Here is a 21,039-nt window from a genome sequence, read left to right on the forward strand (position 1 = left end):
ATCCAATCTGTTCATTACATTTCCAGCAATTTTTAGTCAATAATTTCTGACTTTTAGTTACCAGAACTGGAGTAAAATGCCATCAATAAAACATCTTATACCAATTTTCTTATACTAAGTATAATATGCAGAGTAAAGTTAATATTCTTCTTCCATGAAATTTCCATTGTTGCATCTCTATTACTGCATTCAAATTATTTTGTATCCATTTAATCATCACCTGGGCTTTATACATAAAGCCCAGCAAATGTTCCAAATTTCATATCATTAGATGTTCAAATTCAGTCAGGTTTTTCAATATTCCCCCTTGTTTCTGCAACTCTTTAGTATACATATACATTTGAAAATATTGTAACCAATCAATAAAAATAAAAATATTTTATTAAATTTGTATGCCACCCGACTCTCAACAACTCTGGAACATTGTGAAGTAAGAGTCTCAAAATCATTTATCTTTATCTTATGAATAATTCAGTGTTGTACTCTAAACAACTTATTAACACTCCACTGAGCAAATTTCTTAGTGCTTTCCTCTTCATAGAAATAAACATTTAATAGTGAATTGAGAGGGGAGAAATCTGGCCTTATTCTTTTTCTGCATTTATCCCAAACATTCAATGCATCGATTTAAATAATACACAAGATAGGGAAAGTTGCAAAGGGAAAAAAGCATATATGAAAGGTAACTGCATATAAAAATGTAAAATATGGATACTTGTATAAAGTACATGCAAAAATGCATTCAGCCCTAGGTCCACTGAGGAAACCCTTGTCAAAATCCAAATGACAACTTGTAGGCTGTGAGATTATTTTTCTATTTGTTTTTAACCATTTTTAATTATATATTTGGATACTGTAAGCCTCCCAGAGTCTTTTGGAGTGGGCAGTCGATGATGATGATGATGATGATGATGATGATGATGATGATTGCACAAGACCAAGCCTTAAGAACAAGTGCATATAAACCCAGAATTGAGAAGGCAGCAACAGACAGCAAATGCCGTCTCTGCAAAGAAACTGAAGAAACAGTGGACCACCTCGTTCAGGTAGCTGCTGCAAGAAGATCACACAGACTGACTACAAACAACGGCATGACAAAGTAGCAACCATGGTGCATTGGAATATCTGCAAGAAATACCACTTGCCTGCAAGCAAGAACTGGTGGGACCACAAAGTAATAGAAAATGAAGAAGCCAATGTGCTCTGGGACTTTAGAATTCAGACAGACACGTACCTGCTGCACAACACCCCAGACTTAACAATTGTTGATAAGAAAGACAAAAAATCTGGATAGTAGGCATTGCATTACCTGGAGACAGCAGAAGAGAAGAGAAACTGGAGAAAAATCACAAAATACAAAGACCTGCAAATAGAAGTAGAGTGACTGTGGCAAAAGAAAGCCAAGATAGTACCAAAAGTAATAGGTGCCTTGGGTGTAATTCCAAAACATCTGGAGCACCACTTGAACACCATCGGCATGGACAAAGTCACCATCAGTCAATTGCAAAAGGCAGCTTTACTTGGAACCGCTTACATCCTACAACAATACCACTAATGTTACTAAACAATAACATCTGCCTATCCCAGGTCCTTGGGAAGGACTCAATAGGCAGATAAAATACCATATCCAGTCTAAACATCTGGCTGACTGTGTGTAAAAGAGAATACAAATTGTGTTTACTGGAAGGAAAGGGACAATGATCCAAGTAATGGAAGCCCCTGCAGCTTTCTTGACTTCCCAGACTGCCATGTTGTCAACATTTGGCTAGAACGGCAAGGAAAGGAAACGAAGTTCCAGCTTCTTCCCAAGTTCCTTCAGATCTTCTAACTGACGTTCATGGTCTGTTTTGGAGCCACACATCCTGTTCTTCTATGACAACTGAAGAGCTGTTCACAAGCATTTGCTTTAGAGGAGGAAAGGCATGCTATAATGTGCCACATGGAGGAAGATTTCACAATTTGGCCATATTAGACTGGTTACCATGGCATATGGCATTGCCTTTTTCTGACAACTAGGTGTGCCAGCTGGCCAGAATGAAGCCAGACAGATCAAGCCCCTTTAGCTGAATTCTGATTATGCAGGAATCAGCAGGTAGAGCTGTGCATGGCAGGGAGCCCAATGTTACTAATTGCCGCAAATTGAGTTGCCGATAAAGTGATAGCTGTAGAGTTCTGTTCCCAGCTTGGCAAATTTAGTTGAAAGTACAACATTTCAGTTGAAAAACAAAATCCAAAGGATTTTGAAAAGAGCTCTCTTCTTTCCCAGAAAATATGCCTGAATGCAATGGATTTTCAATTGTCCAGACATTACCTTTTCAAATAACCACTCTCTTCTCAAAATGACAAATGGTGATGTGTTTGCCTCCCGCTTAAAACTTTATTAGCACTAAAAGGAGAAGGAGCTGATTGCATTTCAGTTGTATTTTGTTTTTAATACCAGTTAAGTTCATTGATTGCAGAGGGATTTGTTTAAAAAAAAGAGGAAGGAGGAGAAAAGGAGGAGGAAGCAGCAGCAGCAGCAGCAGCCTGTTAGAATTATTTAAAATCCCAAATTGGAAAGGAAAGAAGGATAAACAGTATTTTTGCCTAGGGAGAAAGCCAATGTTGCAAATTAAAGAAATTAGTAAATTTGACCCACCTCTACAAGATTGAGTGACACAGTAGAGTTAAGAAAGAGATAGTTGTAAGTTTGCTGGTGTCTTAAGGGCACTATTGCAACTTTAAGGATGTCGCCTGAAGCAATATTTTCACAGTTTCTTATCTGCTATAGCAGAAATTAATAACACAGGGTATGGGTGACCAAGCCACAGGTCATATGCACTGCCCAGCAATTTGTGTCACTTCCCAGCATCATGACAAAATGCCCAAAATTTGATAGCACAGGCTTTGTTATTTTCAAAATGAAGGATATTGTAGGAGAAGAGCAGTGTTACTTTATGGCAGCAAAAAATCAGGAGTCTGACTTTTCTGACTGATAAATTTTATTAAAAGGCACAAGCTTTCATGAACTGCAGTTCACTTCAACAGCTGCATAAAGTAAAATCCAGAGGGGCATTGCTGGCAAATGGTGGCAGATATCACATTGGAGGAAGAACGTGTGAAGTGTCTCTAATCTTGTGTGTGTACTTGTTGGGGCCTGTGATGGTGCTGTTGGTATAGATGGGTGGGCACATAAACAACTGGGTTTGTTGCAGGGCCTGGTCCCCAGCTTGGCATCATCATCCTATTGTTTCTTGTTGCTTGTGAGAATCTGCTTCAACTTGAGAAGTTGTCTATATGCAAGCATGGGCCTGTCATCCATTTTAATTCACCCAAGTTAAGGGTCAGAATGGGAACCAGAGACCTCTAATAAACCTTTCCCCCATGCCTCCCATAGCATAAAACTGACTTTTTTTTCCCCCAGAACAATTTCATCTTAATTTTTGGTGTTTGGGTGGGTTTTAAAAGGGAGAATGGAATAGTCCCCTATCTTAGGGACTTCACAACACACTTAAGTGGTTTCTAGAGGCCTCCAAAATTAATAATTTGAAAAATTCAAAACATCTAAAGTGGTCAAATCTTGTTAGAGTTCAGCATTTTTGCAAGAGAATGCATGAGATCTTGCATGCAAAATCCTCAATAGGTTTTCAGCACTCTTATGCAAGATCAGTGAGGTCCTGGGATGAGACAGTCGAATCCCACATGATTTGGAGCAATTCAAAAGGTTGGGTGGAGGAAGACCACCAAACCACTTCCAAAGATTTCATTATGGCTTCCAGCACATGGAAAAGTTCCTGACCTTTGAGTAAGGTTTAGAAGATACTTATACTCTTGTCTCCAGAGCCTCCCTGGAGGTGTTGAAGATCCTGAAGTGCAGGAGTCTTCTCTGTAGACCAGTGAAAGTGGCACCACAGCTTGGTGTCCTGAATTAAGTCATTCTCAGTTCTGAAACTGAATTATGTTTACCTGCTGCAGCCTCAGGGCCCAAGTACCATAGTCAGATATCACTCTCATTCTCTTCTCTTGATATCTCAAGGGGCACAGTATAGAAATGTTAGTATTTTTTATATTTCCTTTCCAGGTTCGCTTCTGAGCCGGGACCAAAAGAACAGGCAGTTGCATGAAACTAAGTTCTTTATTCTTCACCCCAGAGCAAAAGCAATGACATCAAGCTGTTAGGTGGGCGGCCGCACAGGACCCCCTTCTTACAGCACATTATATACTTTCCATTCAACTCCTCCTTCAGAATACCACCCTTTACTCAGTTACCCATACTCCACCTTAACTTACTTCCATATTAGGAATTTCCTTCCTTCCCTCTTTTCTTAACATCACTCCATATAAGGGACTTCCTTCCATCCTTGCTAGGGCCCCTTGACCGTTATTAAACAATCTCTTTCCTCTGGAGAGGCTATCTTTGGAATGTACACCTTATCTTGTTTCTATGGACACAGCTATCTATCAAGGCCTGTAGGCCTCTGAGAAAGGAACAGGAAGAAAGTAAACGGGACTCTTCTAGGAAATACAACATGGTTTCAGGGCCATAATACAAGTGCAAATGTTTCTAACATATGAATACTACAGTACATATATGAAAATGAAATATATTCATATTTAAGTTCTATATATGTATGTAAAATCTTCTATCAGAAATTGTTTAGAAATTGCTTCCATCTAGTAGTTATCCAGATTTTTGCAGCTCGTATATAGCTCTAGTAGAAAAGCCAAAAATCCTGTGTGTGTGTGTGTGTGTGTGAAGAGAAAAAACGAAGAAAGTTTGTGTATGTGTTAGAGAAGGGTGGGGGAGAGAACAGGACATTATATGTGTCAGAAAAAAGTGTTTTGCTCACTGAGATAGAATGTAAAAGGGAGATGTGCTGTAGCATTTTGCCCAGAGACCCAAGGGCAATTTTTGCTAGAAATGGTATTGATTATCCAAAATGCCAAAATGAAAGATTTAATTTAACTCAGAATGGCAAAAGAACATATGTTTGTAACAGTAGAAAGGATGCCCATCATACATTCTGAATCCTGTATTCCTTTGGTGTGGGATATTAGCAGCAAGGGAAACGTGCTATTCAAAATTTAACTGGACAACAGTTAAACTGGACAAGCTGCTAGTTAGTGCCAAGGAAGGAAATAATATCAAAACTAGTCTGTATATGTTTGGCAAGTTCACATCTAACATTATTTTTTATTGTTATAGGGTGGTTTTTTTTCAAAGCTGGAACTCCATTCGTTGGGGGGGGAAAAAGAAAATCTCTTTATCAGCCCTCTTTTTGTTTACATCCTCCCTTCTTAGGGATTATTAAGGACCATCTTAATCCTGTGTCTGCTACCAGCCTGGCCAGTGCCAAGCCAACATCCAGCTGTGCTGCTGTCTTCCCGCTACCCAGGTCAGCCCCCTGTCTCCCATCTGGTAGGACTGAGGAGGGACTGGGAGAAGGTACTGGGAACCATGCTGCCCTGCCCCCATGAGCTCCCAGTTGTTCCCATTGTCTAAGGGTGGGGGGGGGAGGGATGCCTGCTTCCACCAAGCCCAACAGCAGTCAGACAGATATTTTCTCCATCCCCTCCCTGACTTGTCTGGAGGGTAGGGAGAGGCAGGAGCTATTTGAGACCATCATACATTTGGACTTTGAACAATAGGTAATGGTCAAGTCATGATCAAAATAAAGAGACATTACAAAACCTGACCAGCAATCATCAAAGCAAAGGATGTAGCATCTTTCTGGGAGACTACTACAAGTGACCCCACCTGTGGCTTACCCAGCATGATTTGCTGTGCACCCATGGAAGCTTGGGAGACATATTTTTATACTCGTTATGGAGCGTCTAGTAACAATACCTCCTCACTAGACTTGCCATCAGATCATTTGCCTCCCTGGCCCCCTGTATGGGTACATTGACTAAACAGTTAATTGGCCAACAAAAGCAAGGCAAAGCCCCAGAAGTGATCTCATCCCAGCAGAGTTCACAAAGGCCAAGCTTGGCTGGTGGGCTTCTGTCTTAGGACCACCATTTTCTTGCACTGATAGCTCTGCTCAGGGTGTGGCTGTAGTAGTGCCCATTTACAAAAAGGAGGAGGAAGAGGAGGAGGAGGAGGAGAAATGATCCAGCCTATTATAGACCAACAGATCTACTGAATATATTCGGTAATGAGTTAGCAGCTTGATGACTGATTGAGCAGGAACACATACTTGAGGAACAGGCAGGTTTCAGAGCAGATAGATCTACAATAGACCTTTATTTGGTTTTGCAGCATTTGGCTGACAAATACAAAAGCAGAAAAACATCCATCTGCATGTCAGTCCCAGGCTTAAGTATGATGCAGTTGCAATGGGTGGCTCTCCAATTCAATCTCAGTAGCCAAAGGGATTAGACAGGGCTGCCTCCTGGCCCCTTTCCTCTTTGAGATCTACAGTACATAAATTCTCTTAGAACACACCTATAGGTGGCAAATTGCCTCACTGCCAAACTGTATACAAAGGACTTCCCATTCTGCTTTATGCAGATGATGCTTTTCTCCTGTCATTCACCCAGGTTGGCCTGAAAAGAGCCCTTAAGGCTTATAGCCAAGTGAAGAAACTAGTTATTAACCACCATAGGACAGAAGTTATGGTCTTTTCTAATAAGAACTAGTGCGAAGGTGAATTGGTCCCCATGATATAGAACAAGGAGACTGTTTTAAATATCTTGGTCTTTTTGGAAAATAAGCTTCTGAAAGGAAACCTGCTTATCTCAATTATAGCACCTCCATGGCACCAAAAAGGACCAAGGCAATATTAAATGTCCATTAAAGGAAGGAAGGAAGGAAGGAAGGAAGGAAGGAAGGAAGGAAGGAAGGAAGGGAGGGAGGGAGGGAGGGAGGGAGGGAGGGAGGGAAGTTTTCCAATGCTCCCTGCCAGCTTCCCACAAGCAAAGCAATGCTCCCACTGCTTCTTTGCCCACCCTGGTCATTCTGTTTCTCTGTTTCAGTAAGGAAATATCTCTGAAAGGATGACCCAGCAGGACATGGGTTGTCTAGTTACTCACTAAAAAGTAACTTACATAGAAGAATAGAGCCATAAAGGAGAAAAAAATGTCAAATGAACAGGCAGGTTTCAGAAAAGGCAAAGGGACACAAGATCAGATAACATTAGAGAGAGTAAGGTAATACGAGGAGATGCATCTTGCTTCATTAACTGCAGGAAGGAATGTGTAGATTGTGCCAGAATGTGGAACATCTAATTATTCTTCTGAGAAATCTTTACAGTGTACAATAAAGTACTTCTAAGAACAGACTTTGGAGGAACATAGTAGTTCAGAAGCGGCATGGGAATAAGGCAATAATGCGAACTATTGTTATACCTGTTTAATTTATTAAGTGAATATATTACCAGAATAACCATATTGCAAGAGATGACTGCTGGAATCAAATATGGAGACTGAGACACTAACTATTTAAAATATGCAGACTATACAACTTTGTTGCCTGAAAGTAAAGAAGACTTGGAAGACTTTAATGGGAAGTGAAAAAAAATCCAGAGTTATGCTAAGTGGTTGAGAAAGTGGTGGCATTGCAGCTCCAGAGGGTCCTGGATGAAATGGATTATCTAGACCCCTTTCAGTCAGGTTTCAGGCCCAGATATGGGACAGAAACAGCATTGGTCGCACTTATGGATGATCTCTGGTGGGAGCGGGATGGTGGCAGTGCATCCATCCTGGCTCTTCTTGACCTCTTAGCAGCTTTCAATACCATCAACCATGGTATCCTTTTGGGGAGGCTCAGGAAGTTGGGGGTGGGCAATGTAGTTCTGCACTGGTTCACCTCCTTCCTCCATGGCCATTCCCAATTGGTGGTGATAGGGAGTGAGAGATTTGACCCTTGACCCCTCCATTGTGGGGTGCCTCAGGGTTCGGTTCTCTCACCTCTCCTATTCAACATCTACATGAAACTGCTGGGTGAGATCATCCATCACCATGGGATGAGGTATCATCAGTATGCTGATGATACTTAACTGTATATCTCCATCCCAGGTGAAGTAACTGATGCTGTGACTGCCCTCTCCAGGTGCCTGGAGGCTGTGGGGGCCTGGATGGGAAACAACAGGCTTCAGCTGAACCCTGGTAAGATGGAGTGGCTGTGGGTTAAGGGCTCTTCTGTATCCGGGACTTTGTCATCTTTGGTTCTGGATGGGGTTGCACTGCCCCAGACAGACCTGGTGCATAACTTGGGGACTCATGGCTCCTGCTTGAAGCGCAGGTGGCAGCCATGGCCAGAAGGGCCTTTGTGCAGCTCCATGTTGTGCCCCAGTTATGCCCTTTCCTGGATTGGGAAGCCCTTTGAATGGTCACTCATGCCCTTGTTATCTCCCATATAGACTACTGCAATGCACTCTACATGGGGCTACCCTTGAAGAGTATCCGGAAGCTTCAGCTGGTCCAGAATGCAGCTGCACGGGCTATTTTTGGTTCCCCTAGAAGGGCACACATAAAACCTTTGCCATGCAAGCTGCATTGGATACCAGTTTGCTTCAAGGTCCAATTCAAGGTGTTGGTTATCACCTTTAAAGCCCTACATGGCATGGGGCCAGGCTACCTGAGGGACCACCTCTCCCCCATTACACCAACCCATCCCACCCAATCATGCAGAGGGGGCATGCTGAGGACCCCGTCAGTAAGAAAATTCCATCTGGTGGGGTCCAGGAGGTGGGCCTTCTCTGCAGTAGCACCTACCCTCTGGAAGATCTTGCCCCCGGAGGTGAGGTTAGCCCCATCACTCCTGGCCTTTCAGAGGAACTTGAAGACCTGGCTCTGCCACCTGGCCTAGAGCAGGGAGGAGAATAGTCATGCCTGTGGTTGGCTAATGCCTTGAAGTACCCATTCCAGGCAAAGACTGAATGAGATCACAGCCATCTGGACTTTACTCTTATTTATATTTATTGGTGACATGTAATTTTATAATGCATTTTTATATATTTATTGTTTTAGTGATCATTTTGTTGTAAACTGCCCAGAGTCCCTCCGGTGGGAGGAGATGGGCGGTGACAAATTTGATTAATTAATTAATTAATAATAAATAAAATAAGCATTCAGAAGATGAACATGTCAGGATGCATGTTTAGTGAACTTACACTTGATGGTAAAGTGAAAGCAGTAGATAGTTTTGTTGTCTTAGATTCAAGAATAGATAAAGATGGTAGGACTACTAGAGAAGAAAAAGGACGATTCTAGCAATGGCATAATCATGAAGGATAATTGGGGTGAGGTTCAGCAAAAGAAAAAGAAAAAGCCATACTTTGGGCATGTGATGTGAACAGACGAGGGATTATAAAAAAATAATCATGCTTGGCAAGGTTGAGGGAAGTAGAAGAGGAAGGTAACAGATAAAGTGGCTGGACAGGATCAAAGAGATCATTGAAATGTCCTTGAATCTATCAGAATGGTAGATTAGGTACAGTCCACCTTCCCTTAAGTTCTCAGAGCAGAGAAATACAGATGTTACAGGGAAGGTAACATCTTAAGGAAAGATGGGTTGCATATACCATTTTGATAGACTATGTATCTTCCTGCAACCTCTGAGTGCCAGGACCTGGACAGCTCCTACAGCTAATGCACTGAATATGAAGTCATCTAAAATGCAAAGCTCTGTGAGTTCAATTCCCACTAGAGGGTTTGAACCCTATAAAATAATGTCTAGCTATCCATGAGTCCCAATAAACTGAAACTGGTCATCTGGTGCCTCCTGCTGGTCAATGTATATAAAATATTATTGGAAAAGCTATCGGTTGTTTCAAAGAAAAAGATGGAAAGCATTTCTCCATGCAGTCACTAGGGCAGCCTTTTTCAACCTTTTGACCCTGGAGGAACCCTTGAAATATTTTTCAGCCTTCAGGGAACCCCTGAACATCCAGGCTCTAATATATAGGCCACAAGTTACAAAATGATTATATTCATTTCATGGGTAAGGTAAAGGTAAAGGTTTCCCTTGACGTAAAGTCCAGTCGTGTCCGACTCTAGGGGGCGGTGCTCATCTCCGTTTCAAAGCCTTGGAGCCGGCGTTGTCATAGACACTTCCGGGTCATGTGGCCAGCATGACTCACGGAACGCCGTTACCTTCCCGCCGAAGCGGTACCAATTAATCTACTCACATTTGCATGTTTTCGAACTGCTTGGTGTGCAGAAGCTGGGACGAGCAACGGGAGCTCACCCCGCCGCGCGGTTTCGAACCGCCGACCTTCCGATCGACAGCTCAGCGGTTTAACCCGCAGCGCCACCGCGTCATGGGTAGTCCTGTATATATGCCCATTTCATGGGTAGTCCTGTATATATGCATTAACAGTGTTCTTAAACTAAAAAAAAAAAGAATGAAACTTACTTCTTTAATGTGAAGTTGCCCAAATTTGAATTTTTTTTTAAATAAATCATGATCTCCCAGGGAACCCCTAGTGACCTCTTGTGGAACCCTGGGGCTTCACGGAATCCTGGTTGAGAAACCCTGTACTAGGGGTTGAGCTCTACTTGATGGTACATAACTATTAATAGATGTAAGGGATTTAATTAAAAGTGTAAATCATTTCTATATTCCGTGTTATGTCTAACAGCCACAATGGTTTTAAATAAAACAGTAGTCATTCTGGTAGATTGGGAAGATCAGCCTTCAGTTTCAGCATATGGTCAGTGATTGAATGGAGCCTGCATACTCTTTATAAATTTGCCTTATCATAATGTTTAAAACAGGATGCTAGGATTTCATAGCAATAGGGAACTGTTTTCATCATGTTCTCTACTTGCTTGAGAAGATGTGTTTGAATAAGACATCACAGATCAAATGCAGATAAAATGGCCCAGCATTTTTCAATGACGATACTGTACAAATAAGCTCCATGTAGCAACAAACAAAAAACAAGAAACACCTGGATTTCAGAAAAGCATTTTAATGCTAGGCAAGGTCAAAACATAATCTTGAAAACTGTAAAGGGAAGTTCCCGGGAAGTGGTGTCTCTTTGAAATCTTTCCTTCCATAACCTCCATCTCTGGGCTGGGCTTCCTTTTCTCATGCCTATTGAACTCTCCTTCTCTCTCCTCTCTCACAAATAGCAATGAAGTGTATTTAACCCTGGATACTTTGTTGGAAAATGTATATTTTAGCACTTTCGTACAAAACTAAGCACCACTGTGTTGTTGGGAAAAATAATAAACAACAACCTAGCTCTCCATAAATATGTACTACTCATGATTTGTCTCCATCACCTTCTACTCCCTGAATCAGTGTTTCTCAACCTTGACAACTTTAAGATGTGTGGACTTCAACTCCTAGAATTCCCCAGCCAACCATGCTGGCTGGGGAATTCTGAGAATTGAAGTCCACACTTCTTAAAGTTGAGAAACACTGCTCTGAATTGTAGTAATTGTAGGCTGGGAAGCCCTAGATCTTGGTTCTGAGTTCCAGCTCTAATCACACCACTGGATTTTGTGGAAGGGAAGAGGAAATGGACTACTGCAGCTTTATTGGGTCATGTTTTAGCTTGTGCCAATTGCCCTTTCTTGTAAGACTCACCCTGTATTTAATATCCCTTCTAAACAGTAGCTGCATGCACTGCTTTTATGTGAAATGCTTGATGAACATTGTCAAGAGTCATAAGCACAAAGAAACAAATGGATGCAAAGAGTTGTTTTTCTTAAAGGGAGGCTGACCTTTGACCAGAACCTCATTTCAAAACAGTTATAAATGAGGTCTGATTAGCATATGCCAAATTTCCTTTGCCTGCATAAACATTTCAGATCTAACAATAGCAGCAGACAAAGGGGAAGCAAGGAATGTGAAGGTCACATGCAAAATAGATGGATACTAGATGAAAGGCATGCAAGTTTATGAGCAGCATAAAACACACCAGCTACAACTGGGCTCTTTTATAGCAGCATTTGGTGCACAAGTTACTTGCAGTGGAAAAGGTATTTATACATTTCTGAGGAAGGGGGGGAAATCCCTCAGGATCTATTGGAATACCAAATTGCTGCTTGAATAAAGTATGGTAAGATATTGCATATATATACATGCCAATTGCTCTGTTCAGACATTTGCCGTATTGCCATTTGTGCTAACCATAATTTAGAATTTATAATATGGTGTTAGCTTTCAAATATACACCAGGCAAATCACAGTCAGAGATATTTATCTGTCTTTGTTTTCCACCTGCTCAATACTCCGTTAAAAGTTCAGAAATCCATACCCTTTTCCATGTGCAGCAGCGTTTTTGAAGGCTCAGCACCCGTAATCACAATCTGGCAATTATGCATTCAGAAGTAATAGCAAATCACAGGTAGCCAAGCTGTATTGTGCAAACCGGCCTCAAACTGTGCTTTCATATCCTAGTTTATACATTCCTTTCAAGCCGTGTCTTGTGAGATGAGACAGTTTATAAATAGAAACAAATCCCACTTTGGCTTTCTAAACTACAATTTGGCATGGAATGTGCAGTTTCAGTGGCTGTCATGATATGAAGTGCTGAGCACTTTGTGTTTGGCTAAAACACAATATGTGAACCCACCCATTGTGGCTTAGTGTTACAGCTAAGGCAGGCTACCATGACTTATTCAACAGTCCATACCTTATCCATCCTGACTGACATTCGAATCCTATTAATTTAATAACATGAAATCAATGTCGTTATTCTCTTTCTATTGAATAATCTTTATCTTCTGTCACAGGAAAATTGCTCGGAGAGGCCCTGGAGAACTCACTCAAAGCTTGGCAGGTACTTGCTATCTGGTGGCCACAAGCTGTGTTCCTGTGACACACACAAATCTGTCTGGCCAAAGATGTCCCAGTGCCTGAGGCAGAGGACACAATAGTCTCTTCCTTGTTCCAGAGCAGAAGTCAGCTAAGTTGATGTTATCTCCCACATCAGCACCAGGGTGAGATTAGCATCCTCCGTTGTCCCTTAAGCAGCACAGGAACCTATCAGAAGCAAGACAAGCACTGTCCAAGAGAATACAGCAATGAGAATGTTCTAGAGAAACAGCTAAAGAGATGGGGTTTGCTGTTGCTGTTACAGTCTTGTTCTCTCAGGAGGAGGCAGTAGAGCCAGGAGCATCTAAGAAAAATAGTCCTGGAGGGGGTGTTTCCAGCAGTGTTCCAGCCAATGACTCCACCCTGGCTGAGGCTAGTCAAGCATGCCCCCATAACTCCCTGCCTGCACCCACTGACCGCCTCTCAGACTCTGAAGCTCAGCCATCCAGTCCCAAGCAGAGGCAACAGCTCTGCTGATTTTGACCTGACCTGAGCTCAGTAGGCTAGCAGGAAAGCAGATTCTAGTGAGTAACATGCCTCAGCCATGCATTTGGATTGAGACGTAGCTTGTCTGATTTATTAGCCTCCCTCCCTGAGAGAAAACTCTGATAACAACTTTTCAACCTTAGCTCTGTTGTGGGAACCTTGTTCTGCCATGCTTAGAACTCTGGATTCTGCCTCACTATGTCTTTTGTCTTTTCCCTTGGATTTGTTGCTGGTTTGTTGGATTCCTGATCTTAACTTGTGCCAAGCCTGTGACTACATTTATTCTTGCTGTCTTAAGATATTGGTATAAAGGACTCTTTTCTTCTAAAAGGTCTGCCTGAGCTTGCATATTGTCGGACTGTGGCAGGCGTTCAGCTTGCTATCTTGTTGCCTGGCAGCCAGCAGTGCCGGGCCAGAAACAATGCTAGAGAAACTCCTCAGCGATCCTCTGAGCCCTTCCCCAACCCCAAATATGATTCCTGTAAGAGGTCTCCTCTGACCTCTGCATTAACGTTGTCTTATACAAAAAATACCCAGCAGACTGGGTGACCTTGGGCCAGTCCCTCTCTCTCAGCCCAACTCCCCTCACAGGGTTGTTGTTGTGGGGAAAACAGGAGGAGGAGGGAGTATTAGGTATGTTCCCCACCTTGAGTGATTTATAAAAATAATAAAGGCAGGATAAAAAATCCAAAAGAGAGAGAGAGAGACCACTGTGCAAACCTAAACAAGGACATGCAGACGTAGAGTAACTGCAAGGGTTGTTCTTTCAACTTCTGTTTGTAAGCTTAAATAATCAAGAGCTGAGGTGTGATCAGATTTTAAACCCAGTGCAAAGGGTTTAAAGGAAGGGGAAGGGTGAGATTTGTGATGTCACAAGGCAACAGAAAACTAGCAATCTGCAAATCTGGCTTCTACTGAAAATTAGCAGAAATGTTTTTCTCTTATCGATTTTCTGGAAAGGACACAGGTCAAAAGAACCCTCTTTCAGCTTAGGTCATTTCTCTTTCCCTGTAGAGTATACTCGTAATAAAATTGTATAAAGGAAGCAAATAATAAACATGTTTTCTCATTAGGAAAAGATAAAACAGAATGGGAAAGGGAAAGAACGAACATGTATTTATTTCAATATACTATTTGTTTTGATTAGTGATAGAAAAATATAAAAAAGGCTCACTGAGCTAACCAGAGTTTAAAAGGGAAAGGGAAACCCTGACAATTTTTCTCACCAAGGTTTGCCCTTGGCTGACACAACAGCCTGCAAAGAAGCCCAAGCTTTCTACTTATGCTGTCATAAGGAGGAAATATGAAGATGAATGGTCAGGACTCTGCAATTTTGACCTGCAGTGCTTGCTGACTGCTTGTCTTCCTGCCTGAAAACAACCTGGCATGTATCTACAGCAAATATAAATGTGTAGCGGTTTTTGAAGAAAAAAAAATCAAACAATTTGAGCAGCAAATGGCTAGCTGATGAGAATGCTCTACAACAGAAACTGACAATGATCACAACTCTCCAAAAGAAAAATGGTCAAATAGAGAAGGAAGCAGCAGTGGGGGAAAGAAACAATCAGAACCAAGTTATTCCACCCTGTTGGAATTCAGAACAATTTTCAGGCCCTTGCAGATTAGGTTCTGAGCATTCAGGGGAAGAAAAAGAGAGATTGTAAAAATAGATTCCTAATGATACAACATGCCCTATTAGAAGACAAAGAGAAGAATCATGGCAGTTGGTGGCTCAGTATGAAGAAGAACTGAAGCAAACCTATACTAAGAGGGCTCATCAGCTGATAAAGTATGCTTCCTGCCAGGAGCAAAGATCAAGGAGGAAACAGAACAATTTCTAAAGCATGCTGAATCCAAGACCCTCGAAGCTCAGCTAATCTTATCCATCCTTTCAGTCCATGGAAGAGGACTGGAAAGGGGCAGAAGACTACTGCAAGTCAATGACTATGGTGTTGATGGGAGAGATTTTGTTTCTGGGACCATGGTGTGATTGATCCAGATGATGGACTTCTGGGAAAAAGTGGGTTACATCTGGCTGGTAAATGTGCATTTTGCAAAGCATGGGAGATTTGATTAGGAACACTTAAACTTGAAAATGGAGTGGAAACAAAAATCCAGAACTAAGGACTTGAAATACAGGTAGTCCTCATTTAGTGACCACAATTGGGACTGGCAACTTAGATGTTAAGTGAAGTAGTCACTAAGTGAAACCATGACTGTGCAAAGTTCATAAATGCAAGGTTTGGTCACAAAGTTACTTTTTCATCACTGTTGTAACTGCAAACAGTCACTGAATGAGGCAGTCACGAAATGAGGACTACCTATGCAGATTTGTAGAGTGTAAAAAATGGGGAAGAGGGGCCTTTAAACCAGCAAAATATCAGAAAGGATTTTGGCTCATAAAGTCCATGGCCTGCCTTCATCTATCCTTCATCAGTTAATTATATTTGTATGTGGCTATTCAAGTTGTAAAACTCACATGGGTTTTGTTGATAGTTCAATTAAAATTTGCACTTGGGGATTTTTCTTGCTATGACATTACATAATTTTGAAATGGTTATCAGTGACTGTTGTACAGTATATTTTTCTAGCCGTGGTGTCACAGGATTTAAAAAGTGAAAGAAACTAGTAAATGTATGCATAACAGAGAAAGAAGAATAAGATATATAGGAAGACAAAAGCCATTTGGAAGCATAGTATGGCTCTGAGAGGTATCTACCGTTATGCTTTTATTTTTAACATACATCAGTATAAGTATGTATTTATGGAGTACTTTTCTCAGTAAAAAAACAGATTCAGCAGGTGTATGTAGTTTTGAGAATGTTCAGACTAGAAGGGGGATCGTTTATAAACTATCATCGTGGCATTCAGGTCATAATCATGTATGTTCTTTTTTTATATAAGGGACTCATGTTTTAGCATCTATGGTGAATCAGTGGAGGAGCAAAGCTTGCTGGTTAATGTTACAAGCTAAATCTGTAGCAGGCTTGCTGGAGCATGAGGATTCCCTCCAAACACTTCTGTGGGGGGGGGGGGACTGGCTTGCCAAGAGTCAACGTGCTTTGGCTTTTTCCATGTCTAGCAGGTGCCTCAGCGTGTCTCTTAAGAGCTCGGGCTCTTAATATGGGAGGGGGAGTTATATAAACCATAATTCATTTGGTGGGGGTGGGGTGGGGGGAAAAAAGGAAGGTCTGGATGATGAAGTAAGTCTTCAACAAGTACCTGAAAGATGTGGTTGATGCATCAGCCAGTTAAACATAGAAATAATGGATGGCATCTACCCACATACAATATTTTGATGGCATCACGAGCTATCATACAAGTGTAGGTGGAATTCTTTTGGACTTCTGTTCCCAGCATGATAAACTCTACATTGGATAAACCAATGTGTAAATTCACACACATAAAAAACAAGCCATTGATGTTTTAAAGTAAAAATATCATTCTCCATGTATGCTGGTACATCTGTGTGTACGTGCATATATTCAAAGTACAAGTTTGTAGCATCAAAAGAGACATTAACTAATACTTAACTAATTACGTATATTGTTATTTGCACACAATTTAACACAGACTACTATAAAATAGTTGCAGTGGAGGACTGAAATTAAGGAGGCCTAGATTCCTTTAAAAGCATGTTTTATTTAGAAATAATATTCCATTGAACTCAATCAAGATTATTCATAGATATGCATCACAATGTCTTAGACCTGTTTTCAGGAGCAAGATAACATACATTCTGTACTGTGAATGCTGCAGGAGAATTGTAACTGAATCATTCACTGTAAAGGGCCTCCAAAATATGTAATATTGCTTTACTGAAATAGCTGGCTAATTTTTCAGGAAAAAAAAACCAGGCAGTTACCTCTCTGGGGTCTTCTTGAAGGACACCAAAAAACCTAAGAATTAAAGGAAATGCCCAGAACTCCATGACATTTGTGCTTCCATTCCCTAGAATTGTCCCTGAGCCGTATTTCTCTAGATTACTGTTCGTGTGATGAAAACCTAGGTCTAGAGACTTGGCTCAGAGCTCAAGGCCAACCCTATAATGAGGTAGAGAAAGCTGAGGATTGTGACTAATATTATGAATATTAAAGGTTAACTTTTGGTGAGTTACCCAACCAACTTTTAATTCCCTCAACTAACCTGCTTTCATTTTTTGGTGCATACATTTTCCTGATTGATAGTTCTTGACATATTTTATCAATATATAAAATATATTTCTCTCTTTTTAATGTAAGTACCATTGTTTACATACAATTTTCAACAGCAGACCTTTTCAGTGCAGTTTTTAATAGTTTTTTCTTCAGACAATACACATGCTGGTCAGACTTTAGTTAATGATAGTTGTGTGCTTCTGGGGAACAGATTGCCCAAAACTTGCCCTAATTTTGTTTATTTATTTGATTGATTGATTGATTGATTGATTGATTGATTGATTGATTGATATGGCTGCCCAACTCACACACAGTGACTCTAATACAATCTGTGGTAAAAATCTTGTATAGCCTTGGGGTGGAAAGAATTAAGAATTAACATTCTCTTTTGTAATATGTCTCCTCTCAATATCTTTGCGGAACAGAAGCCACCATGAGAGCATTTCTGCACATGATGGTCATGGACCACGAAGGAAAATAAATTTCAGACAAGGCCAATGGTAAAATTAACATATTCTTGAGAGGTGTGTTTTATTTTTCTGAAAATAGGACTAGTGGGAAGCAAAGTTTCTCTTTGATATCAGAACAAAAATAACCCATTTTTTAAGCAGTTCCTTTTATTACTCAGTAATTTCTTCATTGAGTTTAATTAAACCCTCCAAAGCTTGATGAGCAAATTTCTAATTAAGCTCCCATAATATAAGAGTAAACATATAAAATAGCTGGCTCCATTGGAAAATGCATTTGACTTTCACAGACTCTATTAAATTTTGGAGCTGTTATGGAGGAAAGAAAAACAGCTATGTTGCTAAAGAAATACCTATGTTGTAAAGGTTTTACTTAAATTTAATTTTCATTTTATGAAAGCAATTTTGTATATATTTCCAGCACTCACTGCCATACTAGCTACTCATGCTGTTCCAATTTACCAGATATTCAGAGGTAATTAATGTTTTCAAACCTGGAACTCAGTTTCAAAATATCTTTGGAATCCTCTTCATTTTATGTCCACCTTTTTTTCTTACCCCTTTCCTTCAGGAGCAGTTGTGGGTGCACACACTCTCTTTCTGCCTCTTTTTATTCTCAAATACATTTCTTTGGATCATATTTTGTCTTCCACAAGCTTCGAAACTTTGTTTCTGGATTACAGCAGTTCCATATGTAATGCATGGTTGCCATTGCATTCTTAATTATTTCTTGTATATTCATAGATCAACTAGTCAGGTATAATCCCCATGCAAATCATATGTTGGACATATGGCTTAATTTCTTACTTTTCCACAACATGTATGTTTACTAAAGTTGGGTCAGAAGTGCCTCCTTTCCTCTTCAGACCCATTTTCTGGCCACGCAATAGGAAAGTAGTGAGGTAGACCAGAGAAAATTATTGTAGTGATGGCTGTGGAGTTTTAAACTGCTCGAGTCTTAAACTGCACCATCTTATTTTCCTTTTCAAAAAGGCTTTGTTTGATTTCATAGTAAAAGGCAGCAGCACTCCTAGTGCACTGCAGTGACTGTTCCACACACAGTTCCTCCATAGATGGTCCCTCCACTGTAGTATAATCCAGAAAGGGATAAACAAGATACAGTAGGAAGTTCTGTGTCTCTTGATATAAAGCTATAGAGATAATGTGAATTCTTGCTAGCTGTTCATCTTTCTCCTTGCTTTTCCTGCCTTTTCCCCCATTTTGCCAGTTAACTGGGGGTTTTGTAATGTTTGCTGGGGTTTAGTAACAAGCATCAAGCTATGTTTTGCTAGCTGCACTGAGTGGTGTGTGTGCTTGCTGGGGTCTAGATACAGAGACTGAATGGGAATATGATGCATGCAAACTAAACTGGAAGTTGCCCACAGTAATTTTCCAGCAGTAGGATCAGTCACCCCCTACATCTATTCCTGGAAGGATGCTCAGCCTCGCTTCAGTATCCTTCACACAGGCACTGTGAGAACATGTGGTCTTCCGAGCCTACAAGGACCATTTCCACCACTCCCTGTAGACGTAGAAAGGCATTTATTGAAATTTATTTAAAGAAAAAAGGCAGGAGATAACCTCTGCCCCCAGGATTTTAAACATTTCCCACTCCCAGAATCGTCATGATTTTCTCCTAAGCCTCTGTTTTTCCTGTCTCTTTTCTGCTCCCACCTCATCATTCCATTTTGAAGTTTTTGGCATAACACAATCCTGTGTCACTACTAAATATAGTGCTTGAATTACCAGGCCTGTTCTGACCTCGCTGAATTGAGCCATCATTCCTTTTCTTCTTCTTCATCATCATCATCATCATCATCATCATCATCATCATCATTTTAAATATCATTTTGAGCTTTCCAATCCATTTTTGTTGTTCTTTGTTTTTACAATCAATTATCTGAAACTCAGTCTGAAAGGGGTCTTGATAGCTATGGTTTCCCATCCCTGTAGAGCAAGGGTGTACAAAACTTGGGGGCAGAGGGCCACCCTTGTCTTGGCATGGCAAACTGAGTCCACATTTGCCAAAGTGGGTGGGTCCATGACAAAGAAATGGACAAAACCAAGATCAAGTATACATCTGAGCTAAAGTAAATTACAGATAATGCAATTATTCCCCATGCATTTCTTCACTTTTTACTTCTATTGTAGAAAACATATGTAACAAACATAAAGATACCAAAACAAGGCTTCTGAGGGCAGAAATCATGTCCCCTACTGTTGATTTATGCATCAATTGATAAGCTATTTGAAATAGAAACCCATGTCTCAGGGTCAGGGTCAATGAATGTCTCTGTATCTAAGTGCAGGGCAAACTGGCGCATTCTAAAAGCTTTTCACATGTTTTCAGTTTAAGCTGAGCCTTCTCAGTTTAAACCCAAATTTCTATCATTTGAACTACAGATTTGTCTTATCAGACATCTTCCAATAGAGCTGTGTTATGTGGGTCCAGGTCAGTACAATTTCCTTCCTCTCAGAGAGTGTCATGTTCATTGTTTCAATGTGCACTGTACATCGTAACATTTCACATGCCATGGTGCTGACGCGCGTTTCTGTTGGGAGGGAGCTGCTGTGAAACCTCGTGCAAAGCTCCGTATCTATGTTCATTTCAATGGAATGTGTTTGGGTTATGTGCTCGGCTCAAGGACTTTTCCCGCGGACCATCAGAAGCCGTTAGGAGCACCTGGGATTGTGAGCCTGGGAAGATTCTATGGGGGGAGGGATCTTGTTTGTATCGAGGGTTTTTTAGTTTGCATTTGGCACGCTTTTTCCATTCTCAGCTTTCTTTGTGAACCTGCATTCTATTCTTTAATAAATCAGATATCTTTGTGATCCTGCTTATGAGTCTGATGGTGTTTAGAACAGGCAATCATTACAGACAGTTTCTTTTATTGTCTTGCTTTGTCTCACTAAATCATTGGCAGAATCTCCATTTGCTTTTGTTTGTTTCAATCTTATACTTCAGAAAGGTCCATCAAAATGTCTCCAAATGCCAAATGGTAATGTACCCATATGCCATGGCTGTGAACCAAGCTGTGAACCATTATATGGATGTAGTGACGGCTCTACAGTGAGCAGAGGCTTAGTTCCACTGTGGGCTTCTTCTATAATTCTGTTTGGAAGTACCTTATGTTTTAAATTAATAAAACATATACAACCCTCCTAAAACATGTGT

Source organism: Candoia aspera, chromosome 1 (genome assembly GCF_035149785.1).
Source record: "Candoia aspera isolate rCanAsp1 chromosome 1, rCanAsp1.hap2, whole genome shotgun sequence".
NCBI lineage: Eukaryota > Metazoa > Chordata > Lepidosauria > Squamata > Boidae > Candoia > Candoia aspera.